This window comes from Python bivittatus, unplaced genomic scaffold (genome assembly GCF_059951505.1).
Source record: "Python bivittatus isolate LINGU-HERP-01145 unplaced genomic scaffold, Pbiv_v1 ctg000350_np1212, whole genome shotgun sequence".
NCBI lineage: Eukaryota > Metazoa > Chordata > Lepidosauria > Squamata > Pythonidae > Python > Python bivittatus.
The window spans coordinates 13258507-13284681 of NW_028277074.1; the positions used below are offsets into that span (position 1 = coordinate 13258507).

The window sequence follows — 26175 nt, forward strand, 5'->3', positions numbered from 1 at the left end:
CTCCATACTCTAATATTTACTGAACATCATACAGGCTAAGAACCTGAATGATGTTCAGTAAATATTAGACTCTAGAGTCCTTGTTGCTCTCTGAGCTTGGTTGTTTGCTTGCAGATGTTTCATTATCCAACTAGGTAATTTCATTATCCAACTAGTTGCAAACACAGAAAATAGGGAGGGGTATCATGTTATAGCTATGTTTCATTTTCATTTTGTTACCTTATGCCTTATGTTCTTTGGGTTCCTATTCTTTTCTATGTTGTTTTCTCTTAAAGAAATATCCTGATGGGTATATACATATGTATGTTTTAGTTATTCCTAATTTAAATCAGGAATAACTACTAGTGGTCACTGTAATTGCAACTGAGCTGTGGAACCAGTAGTCAATATAAAAGCAGCCTTTGCACCAATATTGTGTACCGCAAAGTAAATTGCAGTTTAAACTTTATCATAGTAGTCTGTGCGTTACAAGTACAGCAGTAATCTGTGCATTACAGCCATCAATTTAATTGGAGATTATATTGGAATTCTGTTAAAACAGACTCTTGAAGGGGATTGTTGTTCTTGTTTCTGAAACAAACCTTAATTTTATTTTAATGTATTTAATTATTTTGAGATTATTTTAAGATTAAGATTAAAGATAGTGTAATTATGTTGGCTGAAGAGATACCTTTCAACTCCATAATTATACAAATATATTAAAACAGATTTCCCAAATAATCATATATTAAATTCTGGTGCGTGTGTGTGTGTGTGCCTTTGAGTCAAATTTTGACTCCAGGTGACTGCCTGGACAAGTCCCTGCAGTTTTCTTGGCAAAATTTCAGAAGTGGTTTGCCCTTGCTTCCTTCCTAGGGCTGAGAGTGTGTGACTGGCCCAAGGTCACCCAGCTGGCTTTGTGCCTAAGGCAGGACTATAGCTCATAGTCTCCCAGTTTCTAGCCTGGTACCTTAACCACTACACCAAACTGGGTCTCAAATTCTGTTTTGGGTAGTATCTAATTATCTGTATAGGAAGAATATAAGATCAAGCCACATTTCTACAGCTCCTTTCAAGAATGAACTTCTGTCAGATGATTCAAGAGTCCAGTTTATAAACTGGCTAACTAAATTGCTAGGTCTAGCAGTTACTCTTTGAACCATAAGTCCTGGTGATCTGTTTTATTGAGATACTTTCAAATGAACTGTGAAAGATGAATATTATTTTTTCCAAGAAGTTAAACAAAATAAATGGTGGAAGAGAATTGTTTATCTGTTTCCCATCCAATTCATTTCAGCAGAAGTAAAAATTTAAATTCCAAATTCCATCAACTTCATATTATAAGAATATGATTCTACTACATATAATCCTCCTGAAAATGAATATCATACCTTTAGCCAAATATCTCAATTTTTCATTTAAATATATTGACATTAAAGTAATAAAGAATATGAAATGAATAGGTTTATTGGGAATTCATTTGGATAGAAAAGCCATATGGATATGAAGTTTACATTTAAAACATACTGAACCTTTTAATAACTCTAAGTTTATATGTTCTGGCAGAAATGCAAATATACGTGGTAATTTCATAATTCATTCATCACTAACTTTGACTTCTGCCACAGCCCTGAAGTAGCTTTGTAACTAATAGTACAGATATAACTGAGATCACATATATTTTCTTTAGCATAAAAAGGAAATGAGTGAACTGGGATAGCGCAAAATGATCTATAATGGGTTTTATTTATTTATTTATTTATTTATTTATTTATTTATTTATCTAAAAGACATATATAACCACCCATCTTATATAACATAACACTAGGCAGCTCACAATAAAAAACAAACATAAGAATTATAAAAAACCACACAAAATCTCCCAGCATCCCAAAGGCAACCAACACGCAAACACATTCACATTCAGCTGTACTGGGCCACACCCTAACCCAATGCATGTGGGAAGAGCCAGCTCTTTAAGGCCTTCTAGAAGGCTAGAAGGGTGGAGTCCTGAAGGATTCCAGGGGAAGAATGTTCCACAGGGCAGGGGTACCTACAGAGAAGATACACTTCCTAGGTCCCATAACATTTAAGGAAGGGACCTGGAACATGCCTTCCCTATCAAGTGAAAGGACCTGGTGAAATGGATAGATACCCTCTTTCTGCTAATGCAGCCTAGTGTTTTGTATGTAGTAAGGCATTTATAAAGCACCATTTCATTCATATATGTGTGTGTGTGTGTGTGCGTGTGCGCACATGCGTGTGTGTTTGCCCAATTCATTTTGGTTTTTATATCATGGTGATAAATATTGTGCTGACATATGTTTTTGGAATCTGCCTTGAAAGGTCCTACGCCTGTCACAAAAGGGGACATACAAATAACAAATAAAATACTGTGGAGACCTTGGTGCTCTCTGAGCTTGGTTGTTTGCTTGCAGACATTTCATTACCTGACTAGGTAACATCATCAGTGCTAATGAGTGTGGAGTTTGCTCCCTATTTATACAGTAGCTTGATAGTTTGTTTCCTTGGTAGTTCCTTGATTAATATACCAGACAAACAATCAAGCAGAAAACAATACCCTAATCAAGGAACTACCAAGGAGAAAACCACACCCTCATTAACACTGGCAAGGCAAGTTACTGTATATAAACAAGGAGCAAACCCCACACTCACTAGTACTGATGATGTGCACTCACTAGCACTAGTTGGATAATGAAACTTCTGCAAGCAAATGACCAAGCTCAGAGAGCACTAAGGATTCCACAGTTCAACTCTGAGCTACAGATACTCTCTTCTATTGAAATAAAATACATTTAAAATATTTGTACTGAAGAAATACTACATTTTTGAATTATTTTTAATACAGTTTATAAAATATTTTGCTTCGATTTTATAAAACTCCTGTTTCTTCACATCGTTCATACAAGACCATTGTTCTAACTAAGCACTGATAGCAGTCTGCAGCTGGGGTTCATTTGTTAATTGATGTTGATTGTTGCTGATTATATTTATTTTCTTATTGTCTTCTGGAAGCTCAACAACTCTGATTGTAATGAGAGCTAGAGACCAGCCCAAAGTTACATAATAAACTGAATGATTGCAAAGGCACTGAAATATGGATGTGTCTGACCCCATTCCAGCACATAAATCATTGCCTTGGCTGTCTTTTAATCATGAGATTCAGTACAAATTACTTTTCCATGCTAAATATTCTTTTTTCAAAAAATGCCATTTTTTACTCAGCTATTTCCAAACCTTTTTTTTTTTTTAAACTTATAAGGGCTGTTTATATTCGTTTGATCAGTTTAGGCAAATCTAATTAAATCCCTTTTGATAGCAAGAATGTGTGAATAGCTGAAGATTTACAGATCTGATGACTTTTATAATTGAGTAATTGCAGACTTGAGGTAATAGTGGTGATAGCAAGTAACCGTGTTATACACATAACAAATTGTTTAAAAGATACATTGTTGTTTCAATCACCCATCACTAGCTTGTTCTTGAAGGTCAGGAATGCCTTTGGATTTGAATGTAAGTAAAGTGAAACCACATTTTAACAAACTATTTGGTGTGAGGTATCCATTATCCCCCAAGATCTAATAATATCATTGTATTAACCAAAGTGATGTAAATTATACTAGTTTTGTGGTGATATCACACAACAGAACTTGGTCCACATCTTGAGGTATGGAAATTTGAAGTTTCACTGTGACAAAAATAAAATCATTTCAAAAAAGAAAATGTCTTAATGAGATACAATTTGTTGTTCTTGCAGGATAGGAACTGTTACGTTTTGTAATATATTCTAAAATATTCATATCTTTAAATAATTGAATAAAAAATGTGAAATATGGCATGGTAAAATTGATAGAAAAAAAAAGGGACTCCTTTCTAATAGTACTTTCAACTGTTGAATTTGTTAGGCAGTAGATTTACGCAATCCAAGGAAATAATCTACTAATGCATCATTAACTCATGAAACATAGTAGACAATATGTGATGATGAACAATCCAAGACTGTATACATTACTTTTAAAATGGGAATAAATTGTGTGGAGTGTTTGTGTATCTGCCATCAATAATTTTCTGGATCATTGACAGTGATCAGGCCAAGGGCCAACTTTACATACCTAGATGCTGAGATCTGGGCATGACACATTACAAAGTAAATATGAAAATACATAAGGAAGAGCAAGTAACTTGAAGGATCAAAAAAGAATCCTTCATTTATACTGTTGCCTAAATGAAGGAAGAACAATCTCCCCCCCCAAAAAAAAAATAGAATGAAGAGTGTCCATTCCAAAAGGAAATGGATATTTAACTCATGCATTTTAGAAATCAGGCATTCAGAAGTGAAATCTTGGAATGCACGGGGTTGCCATGGGAGGGGGAGGCCTTGGGAGACCTGGCGCAGGCTGCATGGGAGTTGGAGGGGGGGTGCTGCAGTGCAGCAGCTGAGGGAAGGAGGGTGTGAGTGTGTGCAAGCACAGGGAGGCCAAGGGAATGAGGTGCAGTGCAGTGCGTGTAAAAGGAGGCCTTGGGAAGGAGGGCATGGCACATTGTGCAGGAAGATGGGGAGGCTTACCAGAATGACTTGCAACCTTCCCTGCCAGCTTCCCCACTGACTTTCCTTATGGGAAGCTGGCAGGGAAGGCTGCAAATGGCAATCACATGACCACGGGATGCTGCAACTATTAAGTGCAAGCTCGTGGCCAAGCGCCCAAATCACAATCAAGTGACCCTGGAGGCACTGTGACTGTGAGAACCTCAAGGACCGATTATAAGTACCACTTGTTCAGCATCGTCGCAACTTCAAACAGTCACTCAATGAGTGGTTGGTAAGCAAGAACTACCTCTATCATCATATGATCATCTGGTATTTTCCTATCTATCTGTAATGTCCTTAAAATATTATACTTATTTGCATAATACCAGGTTTGCTGAACATGATACAATTTATTGCTAACATTTCCCACTCTGCTTCTCTTTACAGTAATTGAACACTTCTGACTTAACCAAATATGATATGCAATGTCAGAAGCCAGTTTTACTTGCACTAGGAGCATGTAGAATTAGATATCAATGCAAAGAAAGTGCAGATTACATTTATTTTTGATTTCATAATTATATTGTAATATATTGTTAGCTTTATAGCTCTAAATCCAGTGGGAAGTAATTACAATAGAATGAACACTTTCTTTCTTTTAACAAGAATGTTACAGACCTAGATGCATATATATGAAATATAATACACAGTTGTTTGTGGATGGGAGAAAGTATTTTAAGTCTTTGACTAATAGATGACTCTTGCATCTATTACAAAATCATTCCTTCTGAAACATGTAAGTGGAGCTATTTTCATGCTCTGTTTCAGCCTAGAAGAAGAAAATAGGCAAATACATGTAATCTAATATGGAGATCCATTCAAGGAAACTTCCAGAATCTAGACAAAGACACTTCCATTATATACGTTTCAATTTAACATTTTAAAAGATGCAGGACTTCAAAGAGAGCAGGAATAGGTTGCTTTCACCATTAAAGTAACCATGATGTTACACATTTTTCTACAGTGCACATTTTGTAGTGTTTGTAAGACAGCTATCAGAATGTGTCCTTCAGACCAATACGTGAGCAGAGAAGTCTCAGCTAGTTTGGGTCTAGTTGCTGTTCAATAGCTGAAATCAAAGCAAATTGCTGCCCCTTCAGCAGCTACAGGTGCAAATGGGAGAAGAGTCATGTGAGCTTTAGCTCACTACCTCAGATACATAGAGTGGTTAGGCTGATATAAGGTTTAAATTGGGACAAGGCAAGGGGAAAGGGAAGGCAAGGCAAATTGGTTATATAATGCAGGTTACATATGAGACAGATTATTTTATTAATCATTGCAGTTGTTAACAACCCACTGTATTTGTTGTCACCTGTTAAGGTTGTCTGAAACTTTTTGATGAATGTGAGTTCAGCAATCTGTTGCTTAACTGGGCTGTTAAAGTCCCATTTTTCCAAAATGGTCACCCTGAGGTCTGTAACAAGAGTGTTCTGGGAGATTCAAATGCACAAAGTAATTTTTCTTGTGTTGAGTCCTGATTACAAATTGTGGCTTAATTTTTAACTTACAGGGGTGCTGCAGCATATTTTACTTTTGTGAAGCTGGGTTTTGTGACATTAATTTGTCCTATCTTTGCAGCTCTAAGGGCACCATGAACCAAGAAAGCTTGGGAACCTCTGCATTAGAGGAATGGCATGTAAAGACAACTATAATTGTGTGTGGGGTCTATGATGATGCTGTTAGTGCAAAGGTGGGGATCAAATAGAAATCTGGGTTTGCTGCCAGATCTGGATCCCATGTTAGTATCATTGACCTGTTGTTTTGTTGTTGCTTGTGAGATCTGCTTCAGAATGGATGGTTGTCTGTATAGAAATATGGGTCTGCTATCCATTGCCTGAAAAAAGTGCAGTGTCATTGTCCAGTATGGGCTGTAGCTTATTACTAATGTATTTGAATGTTTGAGCTGTGAGTTGTAGGTTACAGTGTTCTGTTGTTCCATTTTTGTGGTCTGTTTTTTTAATATGTTCCGTCTGGAAATTGGTCTGGCTCTATTGATTTGTCTATTGATCTCACTGGGTGGGTAGTTCAGTCTCCTGAATGCCTGCTTTAATTCCATTGGATGAACATGCATTTTTGCATTTCTTTCAGTCCTCTGTAACTGCTGTATATGGCTACAAAAATTATGCTATGATAAATCTGGCAGGGTTAATGTTTTATAAGATTTTTGTCTCTCAGAAGCTAATGTGGTCACATATTTTAATATACATCCAACTGTCTTAAAACCAATCTTTTCTGGTCCCTTCCAGACTTTTTATGGGGCTACTTAGCATTTTACACATCAAAGAGTTGAATTGGGCAGGAACTAGAACCCAAAATGTCAAGAGTCCTAAAAATACATAGGGAACAAGACAGACTTACTATCTGAACAAGTATCCTGACTAATTTACTGGGCAGTGTCCTGGAGTGGAATTTGGTATCTGTTTTGGGAAGTTGAAAAAAATGAGGAAAAACTAATAGAATCTACTATCACTGTAAATGTTATCCCACCAACCCTTAAGAGGATCTGCCATACATTTAAGGGTACTAGACTAATACTTACATCATTTAGATTTGATTTCATTTACTTAACAGTTCCACAAATCTTACTTCTAAAACTAGACAACCCTGACCCAATGGGTCATTGTTTCAGAGATACTTCCTTACCTAAACAGAGAAGCAGAATGACTAAGAGCAAAAAAGTAGTGGGTGTGTGAGTGATTTACGACTTGCCACTGGTTTCCCCATTGACTTTGTTTGTAAAATCTTCCTCCCTCCTTTCCACATATAATATAGGCTTGCCTAGATGAAGCCTCCTCCTCCTCCTCGGCTGACCAATAGAATTGCCTGCCACTTTGCTGGGGGGAGGTGGAACAAAAGGAACTGTGGACTGCAAGGAAAACTGCACCCCTGCTCCTCATTCTGGCATGACCCCAAGGGCCCTCTCCCTTGAGAGAGGAAGAGGGCTCACCCGTCAACTGCTGGCACCCCCAGCCAGCCCTATCTCACCAGCAAGCGTACAAGCCACTCCCTTATCCTTCTCTCAACACTAACTGCTGCCATTAAAAGATTTAAAATTTCAGCCTCATTTCCAAAGCAGCAAGTCGCTGCTTACCTGTCAGGTCTTGCCACCAGCCAATTGGGCACAGGGGACAGAGGGAGGTGGAAAAGAGGTCAGGGGTACACCCATGATGATCTCATGACCTGGGCTGACTGTAGCAGCACAGCAGTTCTGAACCGGCCACAAATTTCCCAAATTTCAATCCCACAGTAGTAACTGGTCCCAGATTTTGGATGCATTCTCTAAGTTAGCCCATTTGAGGTACCTTGGTTCAAAAATTCTTGCCTTATGATGCACTGTTTTGCCCAGTTGAAGGTTACAGACACAAGAGTTTTAGTAGTATACAAATAATACATACGTATCATGGAATAAGCCAAATGAACAAAACGTACTACTTTATAAATAAGCGTGGGTAAACTACAAAGGTTTTCTTTAACTGATTAAGGATGTCTGGAAGTGAGTGAGCAAAATAGGATTGGCTTCTGAGAGAACCTATGTGAGACCAGTCTAGGTTGTACATCTCAGCCTTATTCTCTGTGGTAGACCCTTTCTGTGAAGAGAAGCTGGAAAAACTAAGACTAATGGTGCCTTAAAGCAGAGGTTGGCAATGTACAGTTCAACTGAAATGCCCAACACTAGTTCATGGCCTTTAAAAAATTCCGAGTATACATGATTGAAATTTTATACCAAAAGAGTCATTTTTTTTATAGTATGATTCTGCTTGATTGAAAAACAAAACACTTCCAGTCATAACTTTATACTCCACAATGCTCAAAATCATGAGAAAAATTGGCCAAATGTTTTAGCCCCACCTCTTTCTATAATATCATCACATCACACGAAGGATACCAACTTAGAAAGAACAGGTTACCCCTGATTTAAATTATTTGTGTGTAAAGCCTATAACCCTCTATCCCCTCTGCTGCAATAGCAGCCTCATTCTATACATAGGACTTTCCTCCTGATAATTAGAGATGGTGGCCGTTGACACTGAACATCTCTAGACCAACAAACCATCTTACTTTGATGTAGTAAGAATGTTTGTGGGAGAGTGACTTTGTATTATGCATACTCTTTTTTTGCTATGAGTTTTAATTCTATTTCAAATGAGAAAGGAATGCCATAGTTGAAAAAGTTTTACCTCCATGTTGGATTACCTCATTCATATTGTAAATGCTATATGGCAACCTTAATGTGTGGTCACTTGTATGGAATACCTTGCCTGGAGGAACTTAAAATATAATATTTGCCAGGAGAGAAAAGGAAGGAGAGGGAAGGAATAGAAAAGTCAGGAATAAACAGTAAACAAGTAAACTTGCATATACGAAACTAATACAACAATTAATACACAGGCATCACCTGTTGTAAGTTATGATAGTCCTGAATTAATTTGGAAGCAGAATTCTCAACAGAAGTAAGAAAACTAAAAAGTTCAGAAAAATTGAAAATGAATCCTGGAATCCCAAATGACAGTTCATGGCCTTTGCAGTGCTCCTTTATTCTTGTCCATTTTCAGTTCTCCATCACAACACAACTGTATAACCAATCAGTAGCAAATGTGGCAAGAAGATGATGTCATGCTATTAGGTAGTCACTCCAAGTGACTTAAACTGAAGCTAAAGAAAATGCCATTTTGTTGCCTACACAATTTAGATAGGTGCCTCCTCCTGTCTGCAAAGCTAACACATGAAATCAGTGCAGAAAAAAATACACCTTTACTTTTCCTAGTTAAATCTTCACTCCTCCTTCTAATGATTTGCTAGTATTAGGCCAAACTTTTCATTGCAGCAGAGGAAGAGATGCTAATTGCCCACATTGCACAAGGAAAGATCCTTACATCCTTACATTTGTTTCAGGATGGATTATTTACAGCTCAAAATATGACTAAAGTGTCATTTTGGATAAGCCTAAAATGAGCTATTATTTTACTTTGCACATACAATACATGTTTTTCATAGCATGTGGAAAAAGGCAAAATCTTAAACGTATGTTTCATTCTCAAAGAGGACAAATGGAAGGACATATTTTTACTTTTTAAATATTCTTAGGATGTCATTTTATTAAAAATTATTAGACTAATTTATACTTTGTATGCAGCTTCTCACTTTTGAAATATACCATGGATATCCTTGTGTATTTTATTTTTGTAGATTTCCAAACAGAAGCTCTAGTATTTGACATACATTTATAGTTACTGCTTTTCTCGCTTTCTTGCTTGCTTGTTTGCTTGCTTTTTGTCTCTCATCTTGGACATGTAAATCTGTTATAGCAGAAACATTTTAGCTATTTTGGAAAAAAGAAAACAAAAGCTTTGCAGTAAATGCTTGGACATAAGGGAAGGTTGCCTCATTTTCATTCTTTCAGGGTTTTCTAGAAGATAGTATCTGAATTTTATGTGGAAAATTAAAGCTGAATTTTTTTTTTAAATTGTAATTGTAATTTAAATGTAATGCTTTCTATTATCACCCATCCTAAATCCATTCTGTTCTTTGTATCAAATGCTCATTTAAACTCTTAGACAGTTAAAAGTAAATCTAGCATTTGAATTCAAACTGGAAACCATTTGTAGAATATAATCCCTGGTTTATTCAATTATATTGTATTCTTTTATTCTTGTTTCATCTTTTCTCTTGGTTATATTCTTGTTTCATCTTTCCTCTTCTACTTATTTATATATTTTCTTTAAAGTGTTCAATGGATGCTGCATTTTCTTTAAAAAAGGCTTATTTATTCCTGCCCATTACAGAAACTTAATTAGTACTTAATTATCAAAAAGACAAGGTTTTCTCCTGTGTTGTTCCTTTTCTTTCAAAGCCATATGCCATACAAGTCATAAAAAGAATATAACTTCATTATTGATTTATACAGCTATAGAACCAAGGCTGAGCTGACAGTTTGGACTGACACCATGCAACTCTTCAAATCCATGTAGAAATTTGGGAATTCCAGAACATCTTATGGTCTTCATGCAAAATCTGTGGGACAGGACAGAAGCCACAGGACAGACAGAACATGGTGAAACAGACTGCCTCTAGGTTGGCAAAGGAGTGAAACAAGGCTGTATACTTTCCCCTTATTTATTCAACCTATATGCTGAATATATATTAAGGGAAGCTGGATTGAAAGAAAATGAGTGTGGTTATAAAATTGGAGGAAGAAACATTAAGAACCTGTGCTATGCTGATGATACTACTCTGATAGGCGAAAAGCCCTAGTAATAAAAATCAAGGAACACAGTGAAAAAAAAAAAGGTCTAAAATTAAATATAAAGAAGACCAAACTAATGACAACAGATAGAACCAGTGTTAGATTGACAATGAAGACATTGAAGTGGTAGATAGCTCCTGCCTTTTAGGATCAGCCATCAACAATAAAGGAACAAGCAGTCAAGAAATACACCATAGCACTTGGTAAAGTAAAAATGAAGGGCTTGGAAAAATTATTCAGATGCCATGATATATCTATACCTACAAAAATCAGAATAGTGCAAGCCATGATATCCATGTGACAATCTATGGAAGTGAAAGTTGAACTTTGGAAAAGCAGGAATAGAAAAAGTATTCATGCTTTTGAACTTTGGTGTTGGAAAAAAAAAAGCTCTTAAGAATACTATGGATAGTTAGAAAACAAACAAATGAATTATCAAACAAAACCCAGAGTTCTCACTTGAGGCACAAATGACCAGCTCAAATTATTCTACTTTGGACACATTGTATGGAGCCTTAGCTCTTTGGAGAAGGCTGGGAAAGGTGGAAGGACAGAGAAAAATTGGATGACCATAAGCAAGGTGGACTCATTTACAGTGGCAATGCACCATTGGGTAGGAAATCTATCTGTGTGGTTGCTGAGAATCAACACTGACTTGGTGGTATATAATCAATCTTGCCACGTATATCTCACAGAAATAATATATTTTTTTCATTTTTTAAATTTTATTTTAGATAGTTGTCCTGTTGGAGTTCCCAATATATGTGGGAAAAGAATGTGACTATTCCAACAATATTCTTTTGGGGGCAGGGGCAGAAAAACAACTTTGAATCTGAGGGTATGGAAATCAAACTGTTCAATAACATTCTAAGACTGTAAAGAAGGTTGCATCAATTACAAAACTTGCTACAGTACCAAAATAAATTCCCTACATTTTATAAAACCTCCATCACTTGGTTTCTGTAGAATAAGCTTGATTAATACAGCCACCTAAGAAAACCTAACAAGATGAGCAAAAATAAGATGTTTATTAGAGGAATTATTTATAGAAGAAAGTGTGTTATTTTAAGTGGAATTATAAAGTTTAAATGTACATTTCATAGATTATATAGGTACCCGACATCTAGCTGACCATTTCTAATATATCAAAGGTATTTACCAGGCTAATAAACTCTCAACAGTTTTCAGTCAGTTCAGACTTTCCTAACCTTCATCCAGTCATTCACTCAAACCACTTTGTTTGACGTTGTACTTGGGATATTTGCCACCTTTCTTCCCCGTTTTTATTCTTATGCTATTATCCTTTTTTTTTCCTGTTCTTCTCTTTACTGATCTGAACCCCTTCTTCCTATTCCTGAAACTAGCTGCTCTATTTGTCATCTCTTCTTCATTTATCTTACACTATCCAATTTTATTTTTTGGTCATGGCCCACTAGGATCTGTGATCTCTTTTCTTTCTTGCTGCTTGCATTATAGGTGCTGCCACATTGCTTCAATGCACTGAATTTTAAAAAAGAAAGAAGAGGAGGAGGAGAAGAGGGGACCAGCGTATGAGGGTGGGGACACAGCATTTGCCCCACCTCATGCTGATTAGAGGTCTGCAGTCTATGATTCATGAACTTGTACTGTTTCCTTTCAGATGTTCTGATTATTCCAAGTGAGTTCAGTGAGCACTCCTTCAGTTCAGGAGTGTTACTATAGTTGTTCTCCTGAAATTTTTTAAAATTATTAAAATTGCTGTTATTTTATTCCTTTGTTGGCTAAATGTTTAAATTTCTAATTTTAAACAATTAATTTATTGCAGTCCAAAACCCTGTGCTGGCCAGTAAACAATATTTTTTTACAAAAATGATCTCAAAATCTGGAATAAATTGCATAATTATAAAGTTGCTATGTATGTCTGCTCAAGCACGTGCATGCATTTATAGAACAGAAATGTTTTCTTCTGCATAACGTCTTTTCAATAAAAGAAGGCATAGGCTGGTTTATCATCTTAATGATAACTATTCCATGCTAGCTGAAAGGACAGTGCTAGTCCATTTTGGTCCATTTTGGCTAGTAGGCCATTGGCACAACCAGTGATCTCTTTTATCTCAAGCATGCACATGCTTTTCTATGCAAGTTAGAATGTCTGCTCTTGAGGTTGTCTTGCTAGCAATATATTGTTGTTTATATACCAGCAACTCAGAGATATTATAAACTTCTGACACACACATGAGATAATTACTCTCTCAAAGACTATTGTGTTTGACAGGAAAAATGGAGTGAAATATTGCATGTTCTACATAAATAGCAAGCACAAACAGATTATTCTGTGTATCTTGGTAGAATGCTTAGTAAAGATGGGGAAATGGATACAGAAATTTTACGACATATAAATACTTTTAGAAAAGTAGTGTATATTATGTGGTGTGCCATGAGGAATGAATGTTTCTCAAAAGTAGGAAAAATGGTGATATGTGTGAACATTCTTCAGCCCACATTTTTATATGGTAGTGAGAGCTGAGCATGTTGAGAAAAAACATAAAAGCAAGTTGAATACAGTGTGAATATGCTACTTAAGAAATGTGTATGATAAAATCAGAATGTACCTGTTCAAGAATTAATGCGTGCTGAATGAATGTACACTGAACGTACAAGTGAATGAGCATTACAAAATATGTATATTGAGTTAGTTTGATCATGTGGAGAGAATGAATGAAGATTGAATCACAAAACTGTGTGTGCATGTGTAAAGGAAAAGTGAATGGATCAAGAGAAAGAGAAGAACAAGAAATGTGTATTGGATATAGGTGAGGAGATCCTCAAAAAAGGAAGGAGAGAACATGCATAAAGTGGTAGATGAATATAATACAAATACTTACTCTAATGGTATTAGAGTAAACTCATTTAACTATGTTTCCTTCTCTCTCTCTGTCTCTCTCTTTCTTCTTTAATTTCTTTGGCTAAGTCTTTCTTACTCATTTTTCCACAGTGCATAACACTGCTTTTCCTGGAAGGAACTGCATGATAAGCATGTATGTATGTTTGTATGAAATGTTATCTTATAATTTTTAGTATTTTTCTTAATATTTAGAATGACCCTTATAAATGTTATCTGTGTGTCAAAACTAAAATGTTCGAATGCTCTGTTGTGTGGGTGTGGGTGTTTTTATAAATATATGTGAATTTTTGTTAGATCTGTTTCAATAAATGAGGAGAAAAATATGATATTTGGAATATCTTGTTTGTGAAAATTTCTTCTGTCTCTTTTTTGTATGAATTGCTTATATTGAAGAGTAAAAAACTCAACATAGTACACACATATGTATGTATGTATGTATGTATATATATATATAGGCAGACTTATGAGTTGTTTACACTTTGCTAGGAAACACTTAGCATTCAGATCTGGATTTTAGTTCCAATATCTGAAGGGAGCTTTTTCTTCAACTGGGACTTGAATGAAGCTTCCCCTGGAAGATGCTTCATAAAGCAGCATAATCCCCTTACTTCTAAGAGAAGGAACACTTTGCTTCTAATGCTTTTGTAACTGCTTGCTGGTCAAGACAGGTTAAGTGGCAAAGTGCCTTGTTGAAGCAAAGTTGTTTGCCCCTTTCTGTAACAAAGAGAATCATATTACTTCTCTGGCAAGCCCAAACTGCTTTGCATTTATTAACCATAAGCTAATAAGTATGCTTAGATTGTGCTGGCTATGCTTTAACATTTTCAGGAATTTATGACACAGAACCTCTACCAGAAGAATACAGGGAAGTGCAAAACCCCAAGATCTGTCCATTTAACATTTGAGAACATTGTTCTCAAATCAGGCCATAAGTAACATAATAATTAGTTTCCCTATTTATTAAGCTTTTGGCTATACAGATTATTTTCAATAGCAAAAATGCTCTAACAGTGGTTACTTCCAGTTTCTTATGGTCAGTTTCAAAAAGTTTTGTTGAAATTGTACTTGTTTATAATAGTTACATAATTTTAAAAAACTGCATTACTATCATATGTCTAGAAGAGTGGGCACATTAAGGGTTTGAGGAATCCATTGTTTACTATCTGCTTTATACTGTTGCTTTGTGTATATTAACTGTGTCTAATGCATGTATCTTATTATATTAGAAGTTGTAATTTCCAGCACCAGCCACAGGAGAGAGCCACTTGGAAATTCAATAGGTTTTCCATCCCAAAATAAGCAAACCTATCTCAAAGTTCAATTCTTGCCAAATTCTGTTGGCAAGAAGCAGCAGACAAATAGAGAAGAGCTTCTCCAGACAAAAGAATATGTAAAGTGTTAAGGACGCTCGAGGTATTAAGGAGGTTTCTGGAAGACTCAGTCACCTTATCATTGTGCCACTGTGGTTGGCTCCTGCCAAGAAGCCACTGGTTTTTATTTAGCTGCAGTGAAATATATCTTCAGAAGTTCATTGCTGTACCTCCTGCTTCTAACCCTTGAGATGTATAGTTACACTCTTGTAGTTGCTGCCTTCATGACTAGCTCTCTTGCCTACCTTTGAAACACTATCTGTCTCTGAATGCCATGGCTGAAATCTCTACAAATTGTTGTGTGCTTGCCATGACCTGCAAGCTTGCAAGTGTGCTGGAACCTGACACACTGTTTGGTCCAGTCAAGTAGTTCATAGCAATCAAGCCTATCAAAAATAAGTCATTATTGCCTGATGTCTTTGCAGGTCAGAAAGTTCCACAGCAATCAATAAAGTCACTCTTGTGAGATTGGCAGGAATGTAAATAATTTAAAGAAATAAATACAAATAAATAAAAACTGAGTAGGAATTTACTGTGAACTTAATTCTGTGTGAACCTAGAAAGTTTATGCTAAGCAGCTGAATTTAGGCACATTGCTTGCTGAATGCTCAGCACATGAAACTGGAGATCAAGCTTGTGGCAAACGATGGAATTCAGTTTGTAATATCATAAGCCATTATAAGTGTGATAAATTTGTTTACCAATGCAGCTAATTATGAATGTCAGCATATCATCCAGTCAGCAGTTTTCAAGCCTTCACAAACAACCATCAAATATTTGCATGAAAAACCTCTATACAACCCTCTTATAGTGAGAAGCTCTCATATGTTACAAGTGCTGCACAATGAAGCATGTTCAAGAGTTTCTACATGGCAGAATCTAAGTGTTCACCTTGTAGAATATTTGCAAGCTGGTATGTCTCTCCATCTTCCCTAGTATGGCTAATAAAACCTAAGACTTATATTGCAGCTAGCTACATTTGCAGAAGAGTTAAGAATTACAGACAAGAATGAAGCAGAAAGGCTGGGACAGGGCTGTAGCTATGTTCTACTCAGACTGGTGGCTGACAGCAGAAGTCTCAGTATAGCTGGAGAATAGAAATGTGTTATATAGTAAGGATTGTCAGAAACAGTTTGTCTTAAAGGAAGGAGTCATGGATATTACTTAGCCCAGAAGTTACCGACAATTTCCCTGCAAAAAGTGCTTTGTAGGAAGTGGTAGACAAAGTATCTTCAGTCTGGCATTGCTGGTCATGTTATCTAAGTATCCCTGATAGATTCCCTCTTCTTGCCCAAATGATAATCATCACCGCCACCATCAGCACCACTACAGTGGGTTAGTTAAAATATAGCCCATAACTGAACATGAAATATATTATTGTTAGAGCATTATAATCATGTCAGACAATATACTTTGATAGATTTGGGGATGAAGTCTTCTCTAGCAATCCTAGTATTGTTCGTGCTGCTGCTAGTTCCCTACCCTTTCTACTTATTCATAACCTCTAGAATTCCATAGCATTTTTTTCCTTACGGGAAATTTCAGCAATCGCATAAGATCATCTTTCTTTTACCAGGAGAGAGGAAGTGGTTAAACATAATGACTGCTATATGACAAACCAAACAAGGAACATATTTTAACCTGATAGAATGCCATGCAGAGTCATCACAGCCATGGTGCATAGCTCAGAGCAGGAAAGCAAACAGCTGCTGTAGCCTGATTTGAGTTAAAATAGTGTCAGTGTTTAGTCTGGCGCACTGCTTCAGAAGAGATTGGCAGCTGGGTCAAACAAAGTCATTCCATTGGCTCCTTTCCCAGTAAGCTTCTGCTAGCATTTAGGTACTAGTGCAGCCTAGGCCTTTTCTCAGGGATAGCCTAACATCTAACCGCACCCTCTTACCCTTTTTGTTTTGTTTTTTTCAAAAGTCCTTTCCCTCTTGAAGATCAATCCAGTATTATGCAATCTGCCAACATTTGTGTATTAAAATGCATTCTGTCTTGAAAGCTGATGCATCCTGCTCCCAATATGGTGCAGAAAGAAGTTTGTTACCGTCCTGGATTAATAAAAGGGGCCTTTATGGGTTGTGAAAGAATATCTGTGTGCTTAGGCAGGAAACTTTTTGATCCACAGAAAAGCCAGACGGCATCTAGGTAAGGCTGACTATCAAATTTATGTTTCTGAGAAACTGTGTAGTGAATTTCAGCTAATTGCAAATTGCTAAACTGCCTTGCTTTCATAAATATATCCTTAAAGTCTGAATAAGAATTTGCTCTATTTGAAAACTGGCAAAATGCTGTGCTGTTCTATTTAGCTTTAGAGTGTTCATAGAAATAAATGTGTTGGGTATTCTTATGCCTGCTTAGAAGATTTCTAGGTATGAATATGGGGGAAAAAAAGTTCAGCTATTGCATAGAAATACTTTTTTAAAAAGTCCTAGGATTTGGGAAGAGATTCAAAGCATGCTTTCAACTTTTAGAGAGTATCTGCCCAAAAATTGAAATGCAGTTGAGAATAGCTTTGGACTAATAAGGTTTGAATGACTAAAGTTTAATGTAGCTCTGAAGGGAATATTAAGTAAGTTGTCTTTGTCTCATACTTTTTAATTTTTGTTGTTGCTTTAGCCTGTTGGGTCACATTTTTTGTTAGCGTTGAAGGCTGCCATGAATTGGTAATGAGGGCCCCTTTTGCACATGATTTTGGCACTTGGCCAGAATCAACTTCCCAACGGAGAGCTTTCTCTAAAAGAACCTGGAGCATTTTTTCTTTCTTTTTTGTGATGAGGAATTACTCTGAAAGCTGCCATAACCAGTTGTGTAGGCATGTCAAAATGACTTTATACATGGACGTGAAACATTCCTTTTCATTCTAGGTTCTTTTTTCATGGTATGCAAAATTGTTGGAATTATCATTTTACTTTCTTTGAGACTACTCACCATTCAGAATAGGTTTCATTGAGCTTAGTGGTACAGAAGGTTTGTACTTATATATATAGTTTCCCAGAAAATCAATATAAGCATATCTCATTTGGGTCAGTTTACAGTGATAAGCTTTGCTTCAAAACACGTCAAGATACAGAAGGTTTCTTTAACTCTTCAGTTCATTAGAGCTAAATGAAGAGTAAGTAAATACCTTTCAAGAAATTTTTCTCATTAATTTAAGTTTTAAAGAAAAAGTTTCTTAAAATTATAATAATTACTTATTATAAATTGTGAAAAATAAAGTTTAGAAGACTTTGTTTTGGGAGAAAAATGTTAAAAATGGTTGAATGTGTGTTTAATATTGGAATGTTTAAACTCTGTAAAATCTACGCATTTAACAGGTTACATACTGTATGATTGGGACCTTCAAACTACTTTTGATTTGTTCTTGTGGTAGCTAACAAGAAGTCACTCATAAAATTCACCATGGATTCATGTGTGTATTTACAAATGTGATGGGTGGGAATTTTGTTTTGCACATCTCTTATAATTAAATCTTATACTGTATATGGATGTGCTGTACACTTGCATTTATGGATTGAGTGGTGCCCATCTGTTTTCAATAACTGAATCCAGTGGTTGAAATGCAAGCACCTGGGATAGCTTCAGACATTTTTTTAAAAAAGAATTTGAAGGTCTGCACATTCTGTCAGTTTAGTAGTTATTCAGTATTACATAGCTGTAGTCCGAATTATAATACAGTAAACCAATTCCTTAGTTAAAGTGTAATAGATGCATTTTACAGCTCTGAAAATAGCCAGCATAAAAATATGTTTAACTAATAGATTCATTGTGTTAATAAAGCACATAAACTATAAAAGCATTAGAAAATATAACTGAAGTTTTTTTTAAAAAAAGTTGCTAAGTGGAGAGACATATAATACAATCAACTTTTTTTTTTTTTTTAAGCAGGAACATGTACTCCCAAATAAATAGGAGGTATAAGTGGTTGTAATTTATATATGGCTGCGAACATGAAAATAAAAATTATGTATTCATTTACATATAATGCTTCGGTTTTTTAAAACATTCTATATGGCCAGTGATCCAATATAGTTGGACTATATTCTTGACTTCGGATTCAGAACAGAAACTTAATATGCAACTACCTAAGTGCTTTGTCTGGCTAAAAATAATTAAGAGATCTTTCTCTTTAGATATTTAACTAATATATAATATTGGAATAGGTTTGTAGTTTGTTGTATAGCTTATAAAATTAGTTTTGTTAAATACTGGCTCAGTACATGCATAACAAGTTATTGACCATGGAAGTTTTAATAATTTCTAGATTTTGAAGTAATATTATTTGAATAGAAGCTTTTTGTAAAATCATAATTTGAGCATAGTATAGTTGTAAATCACTTTGATAACTGCCACATCACAGTTCCAGAGTGGGAATACATCTTCCTAAACTTTTGGTAAACATGCATTTAAATAACGATAAAAAAATCAGTACTGGTAATTTTTTTATTTCTAGGAATTAAAGAAGGGGGAAAAAAACTGTGATCAGATGTTTCCAAAGGAAGCTCTGAAATTATCTAAATCTGTGTTCCTATTGGTCTGTTCAATTCCTTCTAGATGCAAACTGAAGATGAATTCTAATCAGTATAATACCTTGGATTTCTCAAACATAATATGCTCATCTTATAGAGGCCATGTTGAGGTCAATGAAACTTACTTCAGCAAAATGTGTTAAGGTTCATGGTGTGAGTTTGCCTTCATTAAACAACTGCCCATTGTGTTCTTAGCACAAAACTATTGAATTATATTATATAGTATTGTATATTTCCCAGCTCTAGCAATTAAGATTTGAGATTTTTAATAGCAAAAGCAGATCTACAAAATTTCTAGCTATATTTTTAGGAATTTAACTTTTATAAGTTCCTTTTACTATTCAGTATCATTCACAGTTACCAGAGCCTAAAGTAACAAGAGCTGGATAAAAGAAGCATGTAATGTAATAATTTTGTTCTGTAACTAATATAAAAGAGAGAGAAAGCAAATGATATGCTTAAATAATTCATATATATATATATATATATATATATATAGAGAGAGAGAGAGAGAGAGAGAGAGAGAGAGAGCTGCTTATGCAAATGTTTCATTATTTTAATGATACAAGATACCTTGAAATATGATAATGTACAGTTCAATATGATGCTTGCTGCTATCATAAGGACACTGAACTATGGAATAATTCTAATCAATAGCAATGGTACAAATTCTGAATAAACATGCTTAGAAACATCTAGTGTAGAAATCAAATTTCTTTGCTCAATTAAATGATTACATACAATTTTATAATCTGATGAAAATAAAACATTGCATTGATAAGGACTCATTATATTAATATCCTGGTCGGGGTATATTATTTCAAGTTATCTGGTTTTCTTACTATGATTTAATTTGTTATTTCATGTAAGAAGACTATAAATAGTTCATTAATATGTAGTTCTTTGGTTCATTCTTTTGTAGAAATAGTAGAGCTACTACTACGAAACTTATTTTAAAAATAGCAGATTATTTACTTTCAAAATTACCTTTGATAAAATCAAAATTACTTATTCCAGTAACTTAGTTATATCTATCTATCTATCTATCTATCTATCTATCTATCTATCTATCTATCTATCTATCTATCTATCTATCTATGGTCATGCTTTTGTTTCATTTTCTAAATGAAAAACAAGGCAGTTCAGTTAGAATTCTCCTTTTTGGATGAATTCAACAAACATATATTATTGAAAATGATACATACTTACCTGCTGCTGATTTCTGTTGTGTAATAAGATTTCTTTATGTATTTAAATATTACATTATTTTAATTATGTCTGTAATCAACTTTGTACTGCCAAGGGCCTTTTAAAAAAACCTCTGGCATAGAAAACACTTGGACATAATCACTTCTGATTCTTGGAATGCTGTTTTCTCAGCATTTCAGTTCTAGGAAAAATAGACTTTGAATAGAAGGAGAGTCTCTATATGAGAGTTCAGATTTGTTGTAAAATATGTATAAAATCTATTTTATCCATAGAACCAAAGCAAATATTGTTCTACATGTCTGGCTCCCATAAGTTTCTCTTTTCTCTCTCTCTGCTTATTCTTCACACGTGTTATTAAAAGTGCAATGTGATTGTATTCAGTAAATTCTTATTCTTTTCCCTACTATTAGTAGTCAACGAAGGAGAAAATTACAACCATAATATTTTTATCAAGGAGCTAATGTGATACTTCATCAGCCTTAAAATTAAAAACTCCAGAAGGTTTTAGGAAAGAATGTATGCTGATGATAATTAGGAGGAAGAGGAAGATCCTAATAACAACTGTAGTGCATGAAGATGCAAAGAAATAATATATGTGATTGCATCTTTGGTCATTGAATTGGCATTTGGAAGAACATCATTTGTTTCTCAGTGTTTTGGAACTCAATTTGGTATCCATCTGAAAGGAAAATGGTCCTGAATTTAATATTACTCTTCTCCCTGTAAAAGGAAGATTAGAGAGAAATGAAACTGCTTACAAGATGCTTCCAGCTGGTCAGTAAGCTGCAAATAGTTTATAAGGAACTGTGATGATGAAATATTCTTTGCATGTAGTTGCGGCTTTGTAAATTCATATTAAGGAATGAGCTATAGAGTAGCTCATATATACAGTAATTCAAGAAGTCCGAGTTTTGAAGATCATATGCATTCTCATCTGTATTTATAATGCAACGTGGTCTACAAGGCATAGTACACTTCATTTATTTGTTATTTTATTTCTGAGATAATTAGGTGTCTACCCATACCAAACAGGCTACTTAGAAAGGGAAAAAATAATATGCATCTACATCTGAGAGTTGCCTAATCTATGACTCTGGATCCTACCAACCCTACATAGTAACTAGATCTCTGTTTTCATTTGATCTCTATAGTTGTTGAATGTTTCCTGAGAACAATGGTCACCTATGTCATTTAATAAAGTAGGTCAAAAGTTGGATACTATGCTTCACACTAGAAGTTATTGTCCAGAGTAGGGATGGGTAGAAAAAAGTAAGTATGAGTTTCTGTTTTATCCATCTCTCTGCATTTAGGAGAAGATTTCTGGTTCAGCACTTCTCTCCCCCCTATGAAACAAAGAACATACTGTGTGGCACTGTATAGTAATCATTCCAGGAAGTTTGGGATAAGGATTAACATGTCCAAAAAGAACTTTACTTTTATGTACATTTTTACATGTACATAATAGTTAAAAAAAAAAAAAAGGGTGCTGCTTTATTTTTGTCATGGTATTACTAATTTCTTTTTAATTTATATATTGTGGGATTTTTATATAGCAATGAATTATGTTTAATAAGTTGATGTATTCTTAATTTTAGAACTGAAGAGGTTTACTGCATCACATTGTTTTACTTCGCTTTACTGAGGTTTTGTAACATTTGAGATAGCTAGGTTATTGTATCATTAATTGTGGCTTTCCTAAAATAACAATAACAATAACAATAAACCTATAAGATTAATTTGAAGAGAAAAATGAAATCATATTATTCATACTATGAAATTAATTTAACTTTTAAGTATTATGTTTTCTTACTGCAACGTTAAAGTAAAAAAAATGGGATCACTAGGTCAAATTAAAGTATATTTTTCCAGACAATTCTTTGTTTTATGTATAATTTGTATCCATTTATTCTGTTGTGGATTTTCCAAAGGAATTGACATGTTGGTATAGTATACTGAATCTTCCCAAATGAACAGACTTGTATGATGAAGAGGTTGATGTGGTTCATTTATCTCCCTATACTACCTTTCTTAATTTATAATTTTTTTCCATATACAAAATTCATGCAATAGAATTATTTGAAATGTAAAAACAAGGATGATTGCTTTCAACTTTGTGAAAAGTTCAGTTTCCTTTTTCAGGAAATGAAAAATGGGATGTTCCATGTTTAAAGTGAACTAGAAGAGAACAACAAATGGGCCTTACAGTATAGGAAAGGTAGAAGTTGGATATGTTGCCCGTCCCATCAGACTGGCTAGTCTAGGTACCCTAAAGTCCCCTTTCCTTAAATGTTGCCATCTTGTGGGACCTAGGAAGCATATGTTTTCCATGATAGCCCCTGTCTTATGCAACATCCTTCTCCTTGAGATTTGGCAGGCCTCTACTTACTTTTTTAGCCTTCAGGAGACCTGTGAAGAGCTGGCTTTCCATCCAAGCACTGGGATAAAGTGAAGCTGGAGTTGCAAGAGAATATTGTGAGTTGTATCAAGGGAGTTTGGGTATAGTGCCAGACTTTGTTTTACTTGTTTTGTTTTGTTTTTTTAGTATGGTATGGTATTGTTTTTATATTGTGATTGTGAGCCTCCCAGAGTTTTGAATCTGAAGTGGGCCATACAAGTATTATTTATAAATACATAAATACATAACATCTGTAGATAATAAAATTAAGAGATTAGAAGACTGTAATATTAAACAATTTAAAGGCTGTTGCATAGTGAGCAAATTGGATCCAAATTATGATATCAAAATACAGCACAGGGGACTTTGAACTAAACACTAGGAAATCTTTTGTGAGAGTATAGTCTTTTCAACAACAATCTCAACAAGAGGTTATTAAGACCATTATAATGGTCTTGTTTCATCAGCAGAAGATTGATTAGATTATCTTTGAAGCTTGAAGTTCTCTTGAATTCTATTTTTTTAATTCCACTTGTTTTGGTAAATATAATGAAAATATGTTCAAGTAAAACATAAACAAATGTTTTATACAGATAAAAGCAAGAACGTGGATGTCACATATTCAGAACTTCTATGGGAAGAAGCTACTCCAAAGAATCTCCTGATAATTTTCCTGTTTCTTTGACTTCTTGTCAGCTTCAAGGTAGATCAGATGAAGGAACCAAAGTTATGAATGCTAATACTACTTTTATTATAAGGTTATAGTAACAGAATCGTGCAAGTCTGAATATACTCCCCCCCCCCTTATCTTCGTGAGAACTAGAGACGATCTTGTTGAGATACTTTCTCAAATAACATTTCTGCCCCAGACTAAGATATCTTTTATCTGATCATTGTCTTAGTTGCAGCTCTTCCTCCTGTTCTTCAAGGTTATTCCTTCTTCCCATTATGCTTCCATTACACATTTCAACCTTGACATATGAGTTTTCTCTTCAACTATCTCCATCCCTTTTATATTATACTCTCCAACATATTTCCTTTTGCCAGTCACATTCTAATTGCCCCTCTGCCTGATTTAACAGTAGAGTGATTAACTATATTTACAACTATCGCTTATAGTGATTTACTCCTATGCTATTCCCTATTTGTGTCTAATCAGTGTATTTCCAAGGCACCCTATGTGAGAATGGCTGGCAACCTCCAACAATCTATCACATAACTCTTCATCAATAGGATGCCAATGGTATTATTCTTTGCATTCCAACATGCTTGCCAAAAATAAATCTACTTTAGTATGGGTTATGCTTTGGTAAAACTGAATTTCAAAAGGAGTTATTGTAATGGCACCTGATCAGTAGCCAACATGTAAAAAGTGCTTCCCATAAATGATTTCTCATCTCTCTCTCTATTTATCATCTATCTGTCTCCTGGAGAGCAGGATATAGCCCTTCCCTATTCAACTGCACAAATACACATGCTGGAGCAGACACATCCTGATGCTATGAAAGAGGTTGCTGCACAAATGGATGATTCAGAAGTATTAATGAAAGATCTTTATTCACTAAGTCCAAATTTCATATTTTTTAAAAAGTTATATCTATTAAAGGGGCTGCTATATGAGATACAAAATCTCTGAATATCCTGCCAACCCTAAAAATCATTATGTCTCCTTTTTTGTGATGGGGTAGGCTATTTAAGTTAAGTTCCCAGTTTTATGGGAATAGGAGGTATTAAATGAACACCAAATATTGTATCTGAGCTCAACTCTCAGTATACTTTTTAGAGTTAGTCTTTTGTGGCTAAACTGGCTAATCTGGATCCTTCCGGTATTTGTGGAATGTGATTTAGATGCACCACCCAGGGAGGACTGAAAATAATTATATCATCTGTCTAGGTAGTGCACAATGTCTGATGGGTGTCTGATCAAACATAGTTAACCTCTGAAATATGACAGCTCTCAAATGCAAACCAAACAGCATGTATGTTAATTGTTATAATGCTCTTAGTGGTCAAAAAGTTAGAGTTACTATCTTTTGTCCAGAGAAAGGGAATTCTGGCTGAGCTTAACGGTTCAAATAATCATTTAACAACGTATAAAGAAATCATCAAATTTAAAAATCAACAATACCTGTGTAAAATTTATGCAAAATTGAACACTTATTTAGGTGTAAGTATCAGAACGGGCTGACTACATTATGGATAAGAATAATGTAAGTTTGGGAAAGTCATACTCCCTTACTTGTAGCTAATTTTCAATGAATTTAATAGTATTTGTAGGATTCTTATTCTCTGCTAGAAAACTTAATAATTAGATAAAATAATAACATCTCTGGATACACGAAAGCTTATTATATTAACAAAAGAACTGACCACATACTTCACCCAATATGACAAGATGTCTTAGGTACTTTTATAATTAAAAAATAATAATTATATTGGCAACATTGGCGTAATGTTAATTATATTATCATTTCATATGTATGTAAAGGATTACTACAGTTGTAAGTGCATATATTAACACATACATCATAGCTTAAGTATGCTTACAGAAAGGACTATCTGAAACATGTAGGATATCAATATACACAGACATTACAGTAATTGTTTTTTAGATGTATAGGTGTGTGTGTATTCTCAATAATACTCAGCTCCAACATCATTTCAGCTTCTTCATCAATGACTTATCTCAATTTATAGAGCCAAGTTCAGAATAGAATGTGTATTATGGTCCTAGGTAAGGCATATCGTGACAACTAAACAACTATGTGCAGCCCAAAAGAAGAAAACAGACCAGAAGACTGCTCCTTTGTTTTATCCTAACCACATGCTGTGGTAACTGAAAACTGAAAGTTAGGTTAGGTCTTCCTCAGGAGGAAGAAACAGTTCTAGCCAAATATTTCTCACTTCTCACTGGCTTCCACAAGACCATATGGCAGAAGAAACCAATGCTATA

The 26175-nt window shown here is 34.9% G+C and overlaps 2 long non-coding RNA genes across 11 annotated transcripts in view; one reads left to right on the forward strand and one right to left on the reverse strand.

Moving 5' to 3' along the window:
- The window catches only part of LOC148215120 (uncharacterized), a 144236-nt gene extending 127424 nt beyond the window's left edge, over positions 1-16812 (reverse strand). Inside the window, exon 1 of the long non-coding RNA XR_015796782.1 lies at positions 16728-16812. This is a non-coding gene — a long non-coding RNA (uncharacterized LOC148215120). The remainder of the gene's footprint in view (positions 1-16727) is intronic.
- LOC112541239 (uncharacterized) overlaps positions 1-26175 on the forward strand; it is a 260594-nt gene that overhangs the window by 103282 nt on the left and 131137 nt on the right. For 2 of the 10 annotated variants that reach the window (XR_015796776.1, XR_015796778.1), the window contains one exon: positions 12309-12428. The exons of 3 other annotated variants lie outside the window; for them this stretch is intronic. This is a non-coding gene — a long non-coding RNA (uncharacterized LOC112541239). Of the gene's footprint in view, positions 1-12308; positions 12429-16925; positions 17238-17880; positions 17971-18181; positions 18205-26175 lie in introns of those variants that run through there. 5 more of the 10 variants (XR_015796771.1, XR_015796774.1, XR_015796775.1 and 2 more) reach the window with 5 other exon arrangements.